Source organism: Perca flavescens, chromosome 10, assembly GCF_004354835.1.
Source record: "Perca flavescens isolate YP-PL-M2 chromosome 10, PFLA_1.0, whole genome shotgun sequence".
In the NCBI taxonomy this organism is placed as follows: domain Eukaryota; kingdom Metazoa; phylum Chordata; class Actinopteri; order Perciformes; family Percidae; genus Perca; species Perca flavescens.
This window is the reverse complement of record NC_041340.1, coordinates 23495771-23513001: the sequence shown is the minus strand read 5'-3', so window position 1 is coordinate 23513001 and position 17231 is coordinate 23495771. Positions and strand designations below refer to the sequence as shown.

General features: G+C 40.9%; 1 protein-coding gene across 4 annotated transcripts in view; it reads right to left on the bottom strand.

Annotated features, from left to right (window-relative positions):
• The window catches only part of unc5a (unc-5 netrin receptor A), a 144399-nt gene that overhangs the window by 52848 nt on the left and 74320 nt on the right, over positions 1-17231 (bottom strand). The window lies entirely within an intron of this gene.

The window sequence follows — 17231 nt, the reverse complement described above, 5'->3', positions numbered from 1 at the left end:
CTCAGCACGACCTGCTTCTCTATTATTAAATCTAGGAAGGGGGATGAGTTCACAATCTATAGAGCATTTCCACAACCGTGTTGATAAAAGTGATGGTGCTGTAACACAGGGCAAAAATAGCATTATTGCTTTTCAAGAAGAAAGTAAAAACACTTCTCTAAACAAAAGGGAAAAACTGGGACAAAATCCATTCTCCTTAACCGTCCAAACAATATAGTGTTGTCAGAGTCCTGTCTTTTTTTTTTTTGATATTTGAGAAGCAATCCATTTCATTTTCCTTTGACCTTTTATTTGGGACCTGTAATCCAGAGTTTTTTTTTTTTTTTTTCTTTTTATATTGAGCTACGACCTTGATCCCTACCATGTGTACTACTTTCTCTGATAAAGAGATCTCTGTGCTTTCCCTCAGCTTCCAACTCTCTCTCTTTGTTTCATCTTTTCTCTCTGGGGTCTTCTGGGGAGAGAGAGAGAGAGAGAGAGAGAGAGAGAGAGAGAGAGAGAGAGAGAGAGAGAGAGAGAGAGGTGTTGAACCTTTTATGAGCAGAGAACACGTTCCAGTCACGGAGGACACATCACCAAGACTGACAGAGTAGCATATACCACGCTGTATATTTAAGCTTCAACGGAGGGCCGCTCTTCAACTGCCATTTACATAAAGGCACTTTGTGACACTCGTACACTCCCCTCACACACTTGATCTGTCTGCAGTGATCATTCCCAGCTCCAGACTGAAGCCGACTGAAGCTTGGCTAAGTGGCCCCTATCAGGCCATCAAACCTTTATAGCAATTACAAAAAGCACTTGTGCTGATTCAGAGTATTAATCAAACCAAAAATTGGTAATTTTTTTTTGTAAACAATTTGAGGAAAAACATGTGCATGAATCTATAGAGGCCCGTATGTGAGTGTGTGTTTGTGTGTGGCTCAGCGGTGACATATGCTGTCGGGGAAGAAAGTGGAGTGGCTCCATCGCCGGCAGCCACACGGTGATGGCGGACCCCCCCACCCCATGTATTAGCCTCTCAATGCGGTACATTTCGCTCTATGCGATCACGGTAAATGTGAGTACGTGTGCAGTGAATCCAGGCCTGGAGCGCCACTCTGATCAACAACACCCTGTGCTGTTTGCAAGATCTGTTCTCTGCAAAAAGGAGAAAAAGTTATATTTGTATGTTCAGATTGGCTTTAATAATTCAGCAAAAAAAACTGTCAAAAAAAGTTTGAAATGAAAGGCCGGATTGAGGAGTTCACTCTCATTTATTCACTTTCTTTCTCTCAATTCCAGCTCCTCTGTCAGATATCTGTGTGTGTGTTTGTGTGTGCCTGCAGTAAGAGTGTGTGGCACAGGCCGAGAGAGCACCTAAACGCTAAAACAAATGGCTAAAGTAACAAAATGGGCACTACAGAGAATGAACAAATGGAGCAGAAGAAACCCTCCTCCTCCCTTCGAATGAGCAGCATGGCAGCATTTGGCTTTCCCCCTAAAACGTAAGATCTATAAAAGAATAAAAAAACATGTACCGTATACAACAAGACCCTCTCCATATGCAATCTAAGAACAATGGTTATTCTTGCAGTTGCAGTTTGTGTATTCAAAACAAAACGTCAGCCACGGCATCGACAGAAAAAAAGAAATAATTTAATGCACCAGGAGCAGCAGTTTTTTCTTGGTTACACTCACTTTTATTTACAGTACATGCAGCAATAGGGAGGGAATTGTTTTATATGCGTGTGCTTGCTGTTATGCATTAGTCATTAATAAAATCCTTATAAAATGCAATGCATGCAACATATGGACACGTGACTGCAGCAATAGTATGGACGATAGAGATGGGGCCACAGGGAGATCAATCTGAAGTGCTCCCTCAAACCTGTTAAATGAAACTAAATTCTGAGAAACCGTTACAGCCTTGGATAGGAAGAACAAAGGGAACATCTGATGGCCCTGATTTAAAGTGAGCTCAAAATGATTTGGGAAATATGTTGAAATACTGTACATACATTTGGAATTCGTCACTAAGCTGTGTTCTGTGCTTTGTATGGCTCTACTTACAATAGAAATTCATTTGATTAATGCAAACAATCCTTCTTTCAGCTTGTGGGTGAAAGGGATAGATCAATATGGAGATGCAAAAAATGAACAAAAGCAACCTGAAGTGAGAAATCCTAAGAGGAGCAATTTGAAGCCATGCTTGCCGGGGTAATTGCATTCCGTTTCCTTATCTCTTCCTGTCTCTATAATTACCTGCTTTCTGTGTCTGACACCTTCCAGTAACACTGCTGTCCAATTTCACTCCAATTAATAAGTAGGACAAAATAATCTCATCACTTTGTGAACAAAATAGGACTGTAATTTTAGCAGTTTTATTAATGATTGGACAGGCTGCTATTTACTGTGGTTTTCCAAAGTCGATTCCACTGGGAGGGCTGTATGCGAAACAAAACTTTATGAACATCACTCATAGATGACTGATAACGAAACCACACAATGGATTCATAGAAAGCGGTGTCTTTATGGAAACACTTATGACTCAATTATATCAATATCGATATACTGTATAATAGTATGCTCAGCTGCCTCCAAGGTGTTAGGAACTAAAAAGAGTAAGAAGAAATTTACACTTCCTTTCTTGCAAGATACGGAGCGTGCACTTAACATTCCTGTTAAACGATAATTAAAACATGACACCATTCCCCCAGCCTTCGGTTTGATCTGCGGCCCATTTATAAATGAGCTCATATCCCAAACCTCAGTGAAATTATAATTTTAAAAGGGTGATTATGTGATTGACACTGTGTGAATTCTGGGCATACAGCTGGAACCCTGGTGAGTTTATTTTTATTGGAGTGCAATGGGACAACTTACTCGGCTGTACTTACCCATAATATTTGGGAAATACACATCTCCAAGCTTTGTAATATTGCACTGAAATGAAGAGGTAATGCATGCTTGCACACAGAGACACACAGTGCCAATACCAATAAAATCAGCTCCTGCCTTTTGGTAGTAAATAACACTTCACACTCAAACTCTCTGTTTGACACAGATTGATGAATATGCAAAACATGTTCTCTGACACACTGATACCAGAAGGCAGTTACAAGGTAATGCCTGGTTAATGCTGTATATACAAGACCTGGCTTTGCAGATACAGTTCCACATAATGCACACACACACACACACACACACACACACACACACACACACACACACACACACACACACACACACACACACACACACACACACACACACACACACACACACACACACACACACACCAAAATGAGTCCGTTAAATGTATGAATGCAGTCCAAAGTGGTCGGTGCAGTGTTTGTGCTGGATGGACAAAATGTATGGAAAAGTTATTAAACAACTCAAGTTTAACCTTGATGTTGAAGTATCTGAGATTATAACCAGCAGAATGGATGGTTTATTATCTCTGCCGATATGAGCTATAGGGTTGTAGTTATCCTGTACTGTAATAAATCTATAATAACAACTGAGTGGTCCTACACTCAGAATACAGAAACTAGAACAATCTGTGTTCACTCATAACAAAGTGAAGTGGTGTTCAGAGGTGAGGTGGACAATTGAAGTCCTGCAAAAAAAAAATATTGTAATTTCTTACTTTTATGCAATGTAAACAGTTATGCTATCTAACCTGCTGCATTATTAATGCACTTACTTGATCCTCTTCGTCCCATGTGGAACAAGGCCACAAACAGCTCCCTGTATTGTTCCCCATGGCAACATGTTGCCCAAGATAAGTTTCCTCCTAGCCAGCTCGCCAGGGGGTCTCATTTATAAACGTGGCGTACGCACAAAACGGGGCTGAAAATGTGCGTACGCCACTTCCCACGCAAAGGTTGTGATTTATAAAAAACAAACTTGACGGGAGAATGTGCGCTCCTCCACGCAAACTCGGACCCATGCGTACGTACATTTTGGAGGAAAAATAGGAATTGGCGACAAAGATGGTGAGGTGGTTAACTGAAGTCAGACTGCAGAAAGTACATGTGGGAATAACGATTAGGCTACTCTTAATATTTTTAAGTATTAATGCCTCACGCACATTTCTTCACACCATATCATGAAGATTGTACTGAGTGATAATTGAGTGGTAATTGTTCCATAAACACCTTCAACTCAAATCTTAAATAGAAATGTATTCTTAATATTTAAATCGGCGCTGTCTCACCGTCACATTGTCCGATACGGAGCGCAGGAGGAGGAGATGGCCCAACTGCATGGAATACAGGATATCATCAAATACCCTACCATTAGATAATGGCAGAACACAGTGTAAATAACTAAATATCTGTCTTTAAAACTGTGCATATATCATCAAATGTCAAAGTCTGGAAATACAGCCGTTAAGCTCTCGTGCAATCGTTACGCTGTATGTCCTTGTTATCGGTCCGAACTTTAATACCGTTAGTGACAAAACCTGCATGAAGAAAAGTGTGTTTGCCTATTACACTTTCTTTTGTCTTCAAATTGTATCTCGGGGTGGGGGATACCAGTAGTTGATGCTGTGATTTTAGCAAGGTGTTAACAATCACAAATTGTTGTAGACTAAACATATAAATACTGCAGTGAACCAGTGGGTAATGCTGCATGATGGCACTGCTGGCCCTGCAGGAGGACAGCAATGGAAGAATCAGGAGAAAAAGAGACTTCAAGGACCATGACAATGACTGGCTCATATGCCGATTTAAATTCCCTAATATAGCTGTAATAGTAATATAGCTGCGCTCTTGGATCTATGTACTGAATTGGGTCCAGTAGAGAGGGCAACGCGCCGGAACCGTGCCATCCCAGTCCAAATACAGGTCATCGCCACTCTGGGGGCAACTGGCTGTTTTCAGAGGGAAATGTCAGACAGCTAAGTGTTTTTTTAAAATAAATATTATATATAATCTTCAACTTCATCACTAAGGCTTGTTTGGATATAATATATAGTTCTGTTAAATCTTATTATATACGTCTGGTATATCGAAGCTGTGGCGGGATAAGAGGTTGATCCATGTACGCACACTTGTAGTCAATCTGTGATTTAAAAAGGGAACATTGCTTACAGGTGTGCGTACACACGGTTTTATAAATCTGACTTTTTTTTGGCGTACGCCAATTTGGGCTTTTGGGCGTACATACACTTATAGTAAGGATCCTACGCACAGTTTTATAAATGAGAACCCAGGTCATTTTGGTCCTCTCCAAGTTTTGATTAATGCAGTATTCTTTTCCTTGACAGGATAAATAATGTCGTATTTCCACATTTGGGTAGGCTTAAACCTACCCAAATATTCCTTCCTAAACGATGCAGACAGACCGCTATCTTTGGCATAGTCTTGAGACAATTTGCATGGAAATTCCCACATTACTTTATAGACGTTGAATACATCCTCACTGCCCAGAAGCCATCAATCCCCACCTGGGTATCGGTCATGGTTACACCATTACATGTAGATAAATATGAACACTAAATCAACCACACAACACAACACTAAAACCCAGGTTACATAAATGCACACCAAAAACATGTATTTACATCTTAAATCAAAAATGAAGAGCATTGTCCACTTTTTTTTTTACCTGAAGAACATGCATAGAAGCTTCAGTCTTTTTGAGAGTGCCTGGCATACAGTCCCAACAACCTCCAGCAATTAGATAACTTCTGTGTTGCCTGAGAGGCAAAACCCAGTGCAAAAAGCCTACAAATCACTCAATGCTCCTCGTAAAGCTTAACTGTTGTACGTGCACAGTAAAAAATTAAAGACTGGACAATCAGATAACTTTTAAAGAGATTGCAGTGAGTAAATCAAACTGATTGACTGACTGACACACAAACACACAAGTGTGGGGGAACAATGTACCCATTCCCAATTTGAAAATGACTCCCTTCATGTCCTGTGATTCAGGTCACCTGAACGTACACAGTTCCGTTACTCAACAATCTGTGTGCAAAGCAGACAGGGAGCATACTGTGGTGGCAAATTTTATTTTAACCATTATTGATTAATGATTTTAACCATTTGCTTAAAGATGGTTTAAAACCTCCATAGAAAGCTGTTCATTCCTCTTAGACTCTTAAAGACTAGAGAGGGACAGCTGCAACCATGAACTATAGCCCAGTAGAGTTATTTAGTTCTACTAGCCTGAACCTTCTCATTTGTTTAAGTTTTGCTTAGATAGAAGTGGAGAAGGCCGATGACTGTTTACAACAGTGAGAACTACGTAGGCTTCTACCTCCTGAGATTAACTATTGTTTAGGCTAATGAAAAGAACAGGAGCAGAGGGGAAGGTGAGGATAGTTTGACTTTTAATGATGTCCTCTTTTGAACTATGGCCATGCTAAAAGATAAAGTGAGAGGGGTGGCTAAAGAGAGGTTTTGACTATATGATGATGTGAGGTTTAGATTTTAGTTTAGAAATGCTCATTCAGTTGTACTGCGTGTACCTGTGAATCTGTATTCTCATATTTTGCAAAATATAATAAATGCTCAAAGACCAGATTTTGGTTTGATTCTCAAACAGTCTTTATTCGTATTCATTTTTATCATTGATATTTACTAAACTCTGCTGCTGCAAGAAATTTCCATCACAATACATAGCTTTATCCAAAAGAAGAATCTATAAAAGCATCCAGGCTTGTGTACTCTGAGAGACACCAAAGCAAACACACTGTTCTGCCTCAAGACTTCTTGAGTTTTAACTAAACGAAATGAAATTAAAAAAAGACTGGAAGAGATGCAGAGTGGCTGAGTTCATGAATTAACTGACCCTATTATTGTAGGATGGAGCTTGTTGCACATCTTCAGGCAACAAAGTACAATAAAAGCTAGATCCACTGGCGCACACACACACACACACACACACACACACACACACACACACACACACACGTAAAATAAAGAAAAGTAGCACCTACTGTGTGTGTGTGTGTAGGATGAATTTCCCTCTGAGCCAACAGGGGTTCAACACACACGGTAAACATCATTGGACTCAATCCCGGGTGAGTCGATATTGGGCTTGTCTAAGTGCGGGACTTTATTTTTCTCTCACTCACTCTTGTTTTCACAGGCTGTGACCTCAATTCCATAGGGGTCATTTGCTTATCAAAGGCAAGGACTGGAACTTGCGGGTCCTGAGTGTGTGTTCATTGTGACCAAGGAAATTCAATTAGGCGGCATCCCTACTGTGTGTGGCTGCGGATTCATCAGTGGATATAGGGGGATTAGGGTTGGGTGACTCTACATCAGGAGAATGCACCATTTCTAGGGAGAGAGTTCACAATGGTTGAGGAGAGACATCACAGATGACCGCTTTTAAGAATGCACTGTCTGCACATCCTGGCAACCAGTCAAAAGCATGCTCTAAGTGTTTCATCGGGTCTTCTTTGTACAGGATGGCATCAGTGTCATCAGGAGCACCATGAGTGTCCAGAGCTTCTTTTCAAGGAACCCACAATGCACTCTTCCTCAGACCAATTCACCTTTTATAAATGAAATAAATCCTGACACCAAGCCAGGCTGTCAAAAACAACCTGGAAGTAAAACGTGGAAGTCAGTCTAAAAATACAGGTACATAACATCCTGTACAGTATTTCCATGTGTACATAATCAAAAGTTAACCCCAGGTCACAGAGCCAAGGGCAACACTGGTTTATCATCAAGTCTTCAGACTTTCATTACCATGTAAAGCAGTGCGGTGATGAGTGGCCCATGCTACCCGACGTAGAGAGCCGAGAATGGCAGGTGGCGCCATAAGCGTCTGTCTCCTAACAAGGATAACGTGGCCTTCTGAGTGAAGCATGGCTCTATTAAACAGCAAGAGAGATGGGAGAGGGCGGGTGAAGGGATGGAGGGGGTCGCAAAAAGTCATGAGTTGACTGGGAATACAGTAGCCTCCCATTCAGGGATGCTGGTGAGGTTGCGACTCGAGTCAGTGGGACAGTGTTCTGGGTCAAGGCTCTGCCTCCGGTTATGGCCAGCTTTTCAAGAGCTTCTTTTGATTGAGCTATCCATTTTCCACAATGAATGCACGCTGCAAGGCCCCCGCTGATGCTCTGAATGTCGTTAGAGATTATTCATGGTTGACAAACAGGCGAGCAGGTAGTGCTCCAATCAATCCGGCTAGGTTCAGCCCAATGCCACTCCAAGGAGACTCAGGTGGAGCATAGACGGCAGGGTGAGGAGAGTAAATGGTGCAGGACTGAATAAACACTAATGAAAGTCATGGAACATGCCGGAAGTGCAGGTCCCTTTAACCCTTTAATGGTTTAATTGAGAGCCCTATCAAACAGTACAGATAACTATCAAAAGGTACACAGATTTATTATTTCGACACTTTATGGACAGGAGCATTACTCTATATAAAAAGAAACAACGACCATGGAGCATTCTTTTTTTAAGAATAAAAATGAAATGCAAAATTCTCTTTTGCTGAACCGTGTTCACACTTCAATCTGGATCCATACTTTGGGCAGAAGCTGCACCGCCCCCATGGGTCGAAATGAAGTCCACAACTGTTATGGTAAAAAGGCTGTTTTTAAAAGAATGTTCTAAAGTCATCACACTTTTCTGACAGTCTGAAACTAAACAAAATCTAAAAAATATGCCAACTGGTTAAAACCTCAACTATAAACAGGACATTGAGAGATGCGAAGAGTGATTTTTCTGCAATTAACTTCCTGGACGGAGGACTGGGGGACCTTAAATATGATTTATGCTTCTGCGTCAAATCAACAGCGTACCTACGTACGTTTCATAGGTATGTGGAGACACAGACCCTGGGCCAGACCCTACGCCGTAGCCTGATGTGCATCTCCAACCGTGGTCAGAAAGCACAGAGGAGTTTCTCCCACTATGCCTCTAGAGTCGGTACTCGCTCCCAAGCTAATCGCCGTCTCGCTCACTTGCTCTACAACTACCTTTTTAACAAGCTATTGCCGCTCAAAAAGTGTTGTACCAACAAGAGAGAACCATTTAAGGGTTTTTATTTTATTCAGACCTCAGATGATTAAGTAGAAATGTTTTTTGAGCTCAGCAGTAATGACGTACACACTTAACTACACATTAAGAGTGAGATCTGCAAGAAATTTCACTGGCATATTTGTCATTGACACGACACCACACCACACCACACAGGATATCACAACAATGCACCGTGCAGTGCACATAAATGTGCTTAGATGCACAGGTGTTCACAGGTTTAGAACGTGATAATGAATTGATGCACACAACTTCAGAATAGCTTTTCCGTGTCACCGAGCGCAGACGTCGCACAACAATGTTAGAATCAGGTTTCCATTTGTTTGTTTCACATTTATATCGGGTCGCATGCCACCATAGAAAAGCCACAACTGATTACATCAAATGGACATTAATTCAAAGCAATGGCTTTTTCTATTTACACTGTCCATCCATAATTAGTTTACCTAACCTTTCCTTAACAGCACACACACACACACGCACGCACGCACGCACTGCTGTGATTTACCACAGTGCCCTTACCAAAGTGCCCTCGTTGTAATTACGGTCCATCCAATATCCTGACCCTGATGATTGGCAAGAGCAGAACGTTCTCCATGCCACAGTCTTCAGGCTGGGAGTGACTGGGACCTGCTCCTTTATCTCCCACACACACCTTGTCCTACCGCGAATGAGAACACGTCGGAGGTGACGGCCTTCAGCACTTTGCTTCTGCTTCCATTACATTCTGCAGAGTGGGAGGATCTGATAGAACGTTACCCACATGAAAGCCCTGATAATTTGCTCAGGCTAACATGTTTCTCTCCCCCTTGTCTGACATGGCCTTGGGCGTCGAAGTAAATAAGGAAAACTGCTTTGGGTAAGTCAGCCTGGCTCCCATCTGGTTGCCGAGTGCTCCGTGCCATACAAATTGCATCAGGGTTTTCCCCACCCTCCTCACGATCGCTTGGTCCCTCTTGGGCCTTTGGCCAGCAGTGTTGTCTCTGAGTTAGAAGAGGCAGAGGTTTTTGGTAATCCAATGAAGGTGTGTGGGCGTATGTAAATATTCAGCACAACAACAAACATTCAGAAAACAGCCTGGGGGGAACACACAGGCTGCAAAAGTCTTTCTCCAAAACACAACAATTTTTGTCTACATTTCTGAAGTACTGAAATTCACATTTGTTCTTATGATAACATGCATTATTTGTGGATGCATATTGGAACTTATACTAAATGTACATACTGTCGGTATATATATATATATATATATATATATATATATATATATATATATATATATATATATATATATATATATATATTTATTTATTTTTTTTTTTTTTTTTTTTTAAGGTTTTGAATCTCACAGATTAGCTCTCCAATTATTTCTCTATCTATTTGTAACTATGATTTAACCAATGGCCTGTTCATCACGTGTTTATATTTGGCGTCATTCTAAATATCTTCTGTCAGGTAGAAAGCATCTGGTTTTTTTATTTCTGCAGAATGAAAATATTTTAGCAAGTAGGCCTCCTTTCAGTTACCCTTCAAACTCAAATTCTTGCTTTAGCTAAAAATCCACATAGTTCAGTACTTAACCGCTGTGCAGTCTTCCTGCCTTACAAGTAATGGAGAAATAATATCTACGTATAACAGAGGTTGATAAAGAAAAGTCAAAGCCAGACTGCTAAACCTTAGAAAATAGTGATATGTGGACAATTTGTAATCTCATGGCATGAAAATAACAGATCCCGTGTCAACATTGGACTGTGATGTAGATACAGAACTGTTGTGTGTCTCAGAATCAATGTTTCTTAAAGATGTGTAGGATAAAACAATACCCTCAAGTCCTACCTACCACCCTCACACCATGACACACAAGCAGTTCTCACAACAGTGCCTGAAATGGGGAGTACTAGGAAGCCTCACATAACGGTCAAAATAAAGCAGTATTTTATGATAATGTTTCACAATATAGCCTTGGAAATAAGTAATTTTTTTTTGCCCCCTGAGAATCAAGCAGAATAAGAGAAGAAGGCAACAGAATATCAAAGAAAATGTTTTCCATGGATTTTGCCTGTCCTGTGGTGTAAAAGATGAAATAATGGCTAGATCTTTAAATAATAATAATAACTGGACAATATTCACAGCCTTAATCCGTTTAAATCCCCCCACTTGCCCCAGTGGTCATATGGTGTTGAGTCCGTATGGTTCTCGTTCCAATGTGAACCATGTTGTCGAGAGATTAACTATAATGCGACGCACAAGGGGATGAAGTTCTGCAGACCGAACACGAACTGAGCCTTTAAATATTAATTTCTTTGTTCAAATGTGACTGTATTAATTATTAATACACTAGATGCAAGACAGAAAATTGTGGACTTTATAAATAACCTGACGCTGAAAATTGAGAAAATGGAGTGAAAGTACCGAGTGGACCCCTGAGCTTGGTTTGATATCAGAGGTACCAGACATTGGGGGTATGGTATGGAATAATGTGGACGGATGCAGCAGAGATTATACACTCACTTAGAAAGGAGTAAATGATGACTTATAGAGCATGATAATGAAGACATAAGATATGTTCTGAAGATTCGCAAAAATCACAACTGCAACTCATTTCCATTTTCCATTACCGATTAATCTGACGGTTATTTCCTTGATTGAGAGATTCATGATTTAGCCTCCAAAATGTCAGAACATTGTGAAATATGGCCGACCGCCCACGCTGACAAATTCACATGGCTCTGTCCAACCAAAACTTAAAAATATACAGTACACTAATCATATAAGACAAAGAAAAGCAGCAAATCATTACATTTAGGAAGCTGAAACCAATTCATATCTGGCATATTTGTTTTCCTTTAAGTGACTCCATTAAATTCCTAACACAAACTAGCCTGCAGGGGAGGGGACTATAACAGAAAGAAAAAGTACTATGGCCGACAGGGGCAAACGCACTGCAACTAAAATAAATAAATAAATAAAAAAATAAAAAAAACATGCAAATAATTAACATCTTAATTAATTTGATAACACATGTGCAGCATTTTGCAAACGTGCTGCAAATACACACAACAAAAGCAAATACACAAACACGCTGCAAATATAGAAACAATGCAAAATGAAAAGCACACAAACCCCCGTAAACAAATGCAACAGAAAAACTGCATTTAGTATACACAACGGAAGGCCTATTAGGCCTCTAGGGGGAGCGCTAAGTGGATTGGCTTAATTTACAGACAGGCAGACAGACAGACAGACAGACGAGAGGTTTGTTTTGGAAACTGGAAGAAAAGTGTAGTGAAGAGGTGACATAAAAAGGTGCATATTCATGTTTATGTTTGGACGCTAGTCTTTTACAGTATTATAAAAAGAGCAACAGGTTTAGCTACTGTGTTAGAGACGGACACTAGTTAAAAGCCCATATATGTTACTGAAAAGTAGAACACTTATTAAAAATGAATGAATAAAATAAATTAGGAAAACTAAATATCCATTCTCTCTGACATAACCTTGCCTTCCGTTGTATGAACTGAATGCAGCAGTTTTCGGGGTTTGTGTGCTTTTCATTTTGCATCGTTTCTTTATTTGCAGCGCATTTGTGTATTTGCGTGCGTTTTCTTAAATTGCAGTGCGTTTGCCCCCTGTTGGCCACCACAGAAAAGACCGATGTAAGTAATGGTTTCCCAAACACAGCTTCTTATTCATTTGTATTCAAATATGCGCTTTGAATTGTCCTGTGATTGAAAGTAAATATCTGCCCTTTGAATGTCCTTTAAATACATGTTGCTTTAAGATCTCTTGAAAAGACAGAAGAAAGAAAAAACAACAAACAAATTCTTGGTCTAAAACGACGTGAAGGAATGAATTATTAAGTTGAATCGCGTGAAATCCTCCAGACTGCTTCCTGATGGCTCCCAGACCAGGACCCCTGCTCTTGTTGTCAGCATGCCTCATTGAACAGCCGCTCCGAAGAAAAGCTTTCCTCAAACACGTCGCCTCTGCATTTTCTATTTTGTGTGTTTGTGGACTGCACGATACGGACTGCAGACTGCAGTTTTATGTAGGCAGGAACATGCTGAGAACTGACTCGGGTTTTGAGGCAGGACACATTTGCCTGCTTGTTTTTCACTCTGTCGCCCACCTGACCTGAAGTCCAGCAGGCTGCATATACACCGTCCATCCACTGTACGCTTACTGGAGACTGGGTAGAAAATTGAAAGTGGAAAACAGTCTATACAGGTTTAGATGCTTATGGTTATAAAAGCAGCATTCCACCTGTTATTTGTGATGCTTCCAGAGAATATTTTCTATGCCCCTTGTCATATTTTACACAGCACTTCGTGAGAATATTGAAGCCATTCTTCTTCCCTCACATCATAAAAAATAGTCTGTTCACAATGCCACCACTATCCCATACCCAGGACACCCTGCAGCTTTGAGTTTAAAAAGGAGAACGGCGAGTTGCTGTTTGTTTGAGGAGTGTGTAAAATACCTATACTGAAAGCCTCCTTGGGGCCAAACACACAAAGCATTAACTGTCAGCAACTGAGTTCCTCTGCCTATCAAAAATCTCCATGGACTATTTAACTGTCAGCTCCCTCACTACACCTTCCAGCTCCACTATTTTTAAACGAATTTGAGCAACAGCAGGTGTTGATTGACACCACATACTCCCACTCTCTCTCGCTCTGTCAGCATAACACTAGTCTTTCATTTCCAAGGCATGTGGAGGTAAGTTGAAAGATAAAATTATATTACAGTGAAAAATGTAAAACGAGAAAAACATCAAAGTTCATTGCTTATAATCAAAATAGCAAGGCATTGAGGAAGTTTATCGGCTCCTCTCTGCTCCATTCTGAATCCAACCGTGTTTTAAATGGCACATTGTGGAATCCAAGCACATATGCAACTTTGGCCTCTATTTGCTGAGCACAAGGGCAGTACAAGTGGCCTGGGTAATACATGTGCTGCAATTCATTGCACCATACAGACCACATTTTATTCAGATGTCTTGGTTAGGGCAGGGAAAGCTTAGAACTACCGGTAAGATGGCTCTGAGCAAATATTTCCATGTAGCTCTGAGGACCAGTGTGCCTTTGGAAATGTAGTTGAGAATGCATTTAGAAATTGTTATCATTCCCATGGCAAAGCTGAAATACTGTGCACTATGTAGCAGAAAAGAAGCAGCAATCTTTTTTATTTGAAAATGATGAATTCGACATGATCACACATTCCATGCACTGCACACACAAACTACTAATGCTTGAAGGACTGTATTGCTAACATGTCTGTCTTTACCAAAATAGGGTAAATAAATTACTTTGACTGTTGTAAAAGAAAGAACCACTAAGAGTGCTGAATGCATTCCAACTTCCAGCAAGGGCACAGCTTTTGTGAGATTGACAAAATTACTTTAGAGAAAGCAAAGCCCGGGGCTGACGCAATATATGTTTTGCTGGGAGGACAAAGGCTGCGAGCGTGGGAGATTGGAACGCCAGCGTTGTTGTTTGACAAATGGTAATTATCTTTTTTTTCCCCACTTTTGTTCCACTAATTGCAGTTAATTTTGAAATTCATTATTCCGGCATGTCACGACCAACTTAAAAAAAAAACTAACAAACCGTACCTACTCCAAATTTCAAAATAGAAATACAACTTTCACAGAGTCTGAGACACTAGGAAGTGTGGCCCTTGTATAAGTCTGTCGGCAAGATCAATCAGCACAGCTGGTTCTTTTTTCTTTTATTTTTTTTTTTAATTCTGCCTGCCTCACTTTGCTCCTGCTGCTACAGACACAGTTGCAGTTGTCTCAAGGCCAGACAAACAGAGGCTTCAATTAAATCCACTTTGACTCCCTTCTCACTCTGAGGTGTGATGCTATGCTTTGAGAAGGGCCTGCCTCAAAAAACACACACACACACACACACACACACACACACACACACACACACACACACACACACACCTGACCTGCCTGCCTGAGAAGCCTAATAGAACACGCTGGCAGATGTGTCACGGGAACAATTCGCCTTGCCATCTGTTTTTCAGTGCTTCATCGCCAAATCCTTCCCCCTCTGCCCCGCAATCAAGGACAGGATGAAATACAAGTCCCATTATAGGGAAGCAGCTAATAATGCATTATCAATTAGTCCCCTTGGCTACTGATCGATGCTTAGCAGGTGGTGCAAGGCCATTTTGTTCATTTAGGACTATATTGTCCTTTTCGCCCCCGATTCTCTTATTTTCATCTTTTCATTAGATCCCGGCTCACAGGCCTATCAGGTTTTGCTTAAATTGCAGCAGGGCCATTCTTCAATATTCCATTAAAGATCATGTTTAATCACGGTTGTGGAGCCGCAGCACTATTAGGAAGTCCTGAAATTCATTGCAGTTTTGACAACAACAGAGTGACTCTGAGCTGCTTGTTGCTTTCACGTTTTACTAAATGCCAGTCAGGTAAAGGGACCTTCTGTAAGTCTCTGTAAAAGTATTTATCTGCATCCATGTTGACGACCTATCCAGCACTGAGAAAGAGAGAAGGAACAAAATGGGTCATACGGGGACAGAGGGAGGGGAGAGTGAGTGGAGGTTGGAGTCCGAGAGATGACTGGCTGCTATAATACCACAGATAGTTAAGTATTGCGGTATTAAAGTAAAAGTTACAGATCATTTTAGCTAAGCCTAGCTTATCTCCTCTTTAGATCAGAAATTAAATATGTCATCACATTTCAATCCAGGATGTAGTCAATCAGAAAATATTTTATACAAATGAATCCTGGCTGGTTTGCAGACGCAGGGGTTAGCCCTGTGGTGCCATAACACATTATTAGATATATTCAGAAAGTGATAGATGGTTTTAAAAGATTTACTGACTACGTCATGTGTGGTATTTAGACTTCAGAGGACTGACAGAGGACAGAAGCTGATAAAACTGGAGGTTATAGAAAGGGGTTATATTCCCTTATAGGGATTTGAAATGATATGTGGAGTTATAGAAAAAAAAGGAATATTAAAGAGTTTATCAATATTGCGTTTATGATTCCACTGGAAAGCCTGAAAAAAAAAAAAAAAAAAAAATCACTCTCACAAAGTACAAGGCAAATGTGTAGCGGGTGATTATTTTCCTCCATCATCTTCTGCATTCATTGTGGAAGCCTTGTCGACATCCGGTTCAATCAACAAAGAAAATATAATCTCTCCACATCTTTATAAGGCAGTTGCCGAGGTTTATTGAAATAGGAATGTGAAATGCATGGATTTTCCACCTGAGAGGGTTTACCGCAGGGGTGACAATGCGACGCGTGGATCAAAATCATTTTTCATCAATGCTGGCAGATGAAACGCAAACACAATCAAATCAGTCTGGCCAATACAACAATCCTCCGCTCAAATGTCAATCTTCCTTCTCCTCATCATGCGTCTGATGAGAAATCATAGTGTGGGAGAATCTCCTAATCTATGCAAACACACTGTCAGCATTGATTTGTTCGGAGGGGATATGTCTTTGTTAGGACTCGCCAGACGTCTCTGTTTCTCCTGTCCTATGAAGGATGACCTGGGAGAGACACAGAGCCGGCCGGGGCTTTGGAAGCAGTCACAGCCATAACAATTGAGATAAGTTACTGAGGACAGGTAATGAGAACCAATAGACTCGAGGATGGATCGATATCGGACATTGATAGCAGGAGAGGAAGGACAAATTGTGACATCTCTTTCCTTTTTCCATGTTCTAAGTAGCTTCTGAGTGCAAGTTGGTTGTGAGCCCTGTGTGTAGGGATACTAGTTGGTGTGTGTGTGTGTGTGTCAGACGTGTATAAAGTACAGGGGGGGCAGAATACAGTGGGGTGTGAGGAACACTAACTGTAACTGTATGCAGTACAGACAGAGAGCTTCTTTGTCTTTTGTGCACTGAATCAGTGTCAATGAAACCTGTCTGATGAGGGCAGAGGTCACGTCTGCTGTAGATGGTTATCCACGCGTCCTGTTTTCTACCTTCTGAGCTTTGATGCAGTCTGACGGAAACATGTCTGCACTTCAGACCTGGGTCAGTTATTAATTCAAACCCTTCCAGTTACTTTGACGTTTATCAGAGTCTGCCGGGAGTAAAAATGGATGGGGTTTGCTGAATATTGCCTCTGCTGTGCTGGGCCAGGCCAGTTCATCTCTGAAAACGCCACCTTTCTGATATTACTTAGAAGAAGGTAAAGGGATTATCGATCATGGCTTCCGCTCCCTTTGATCAATTTG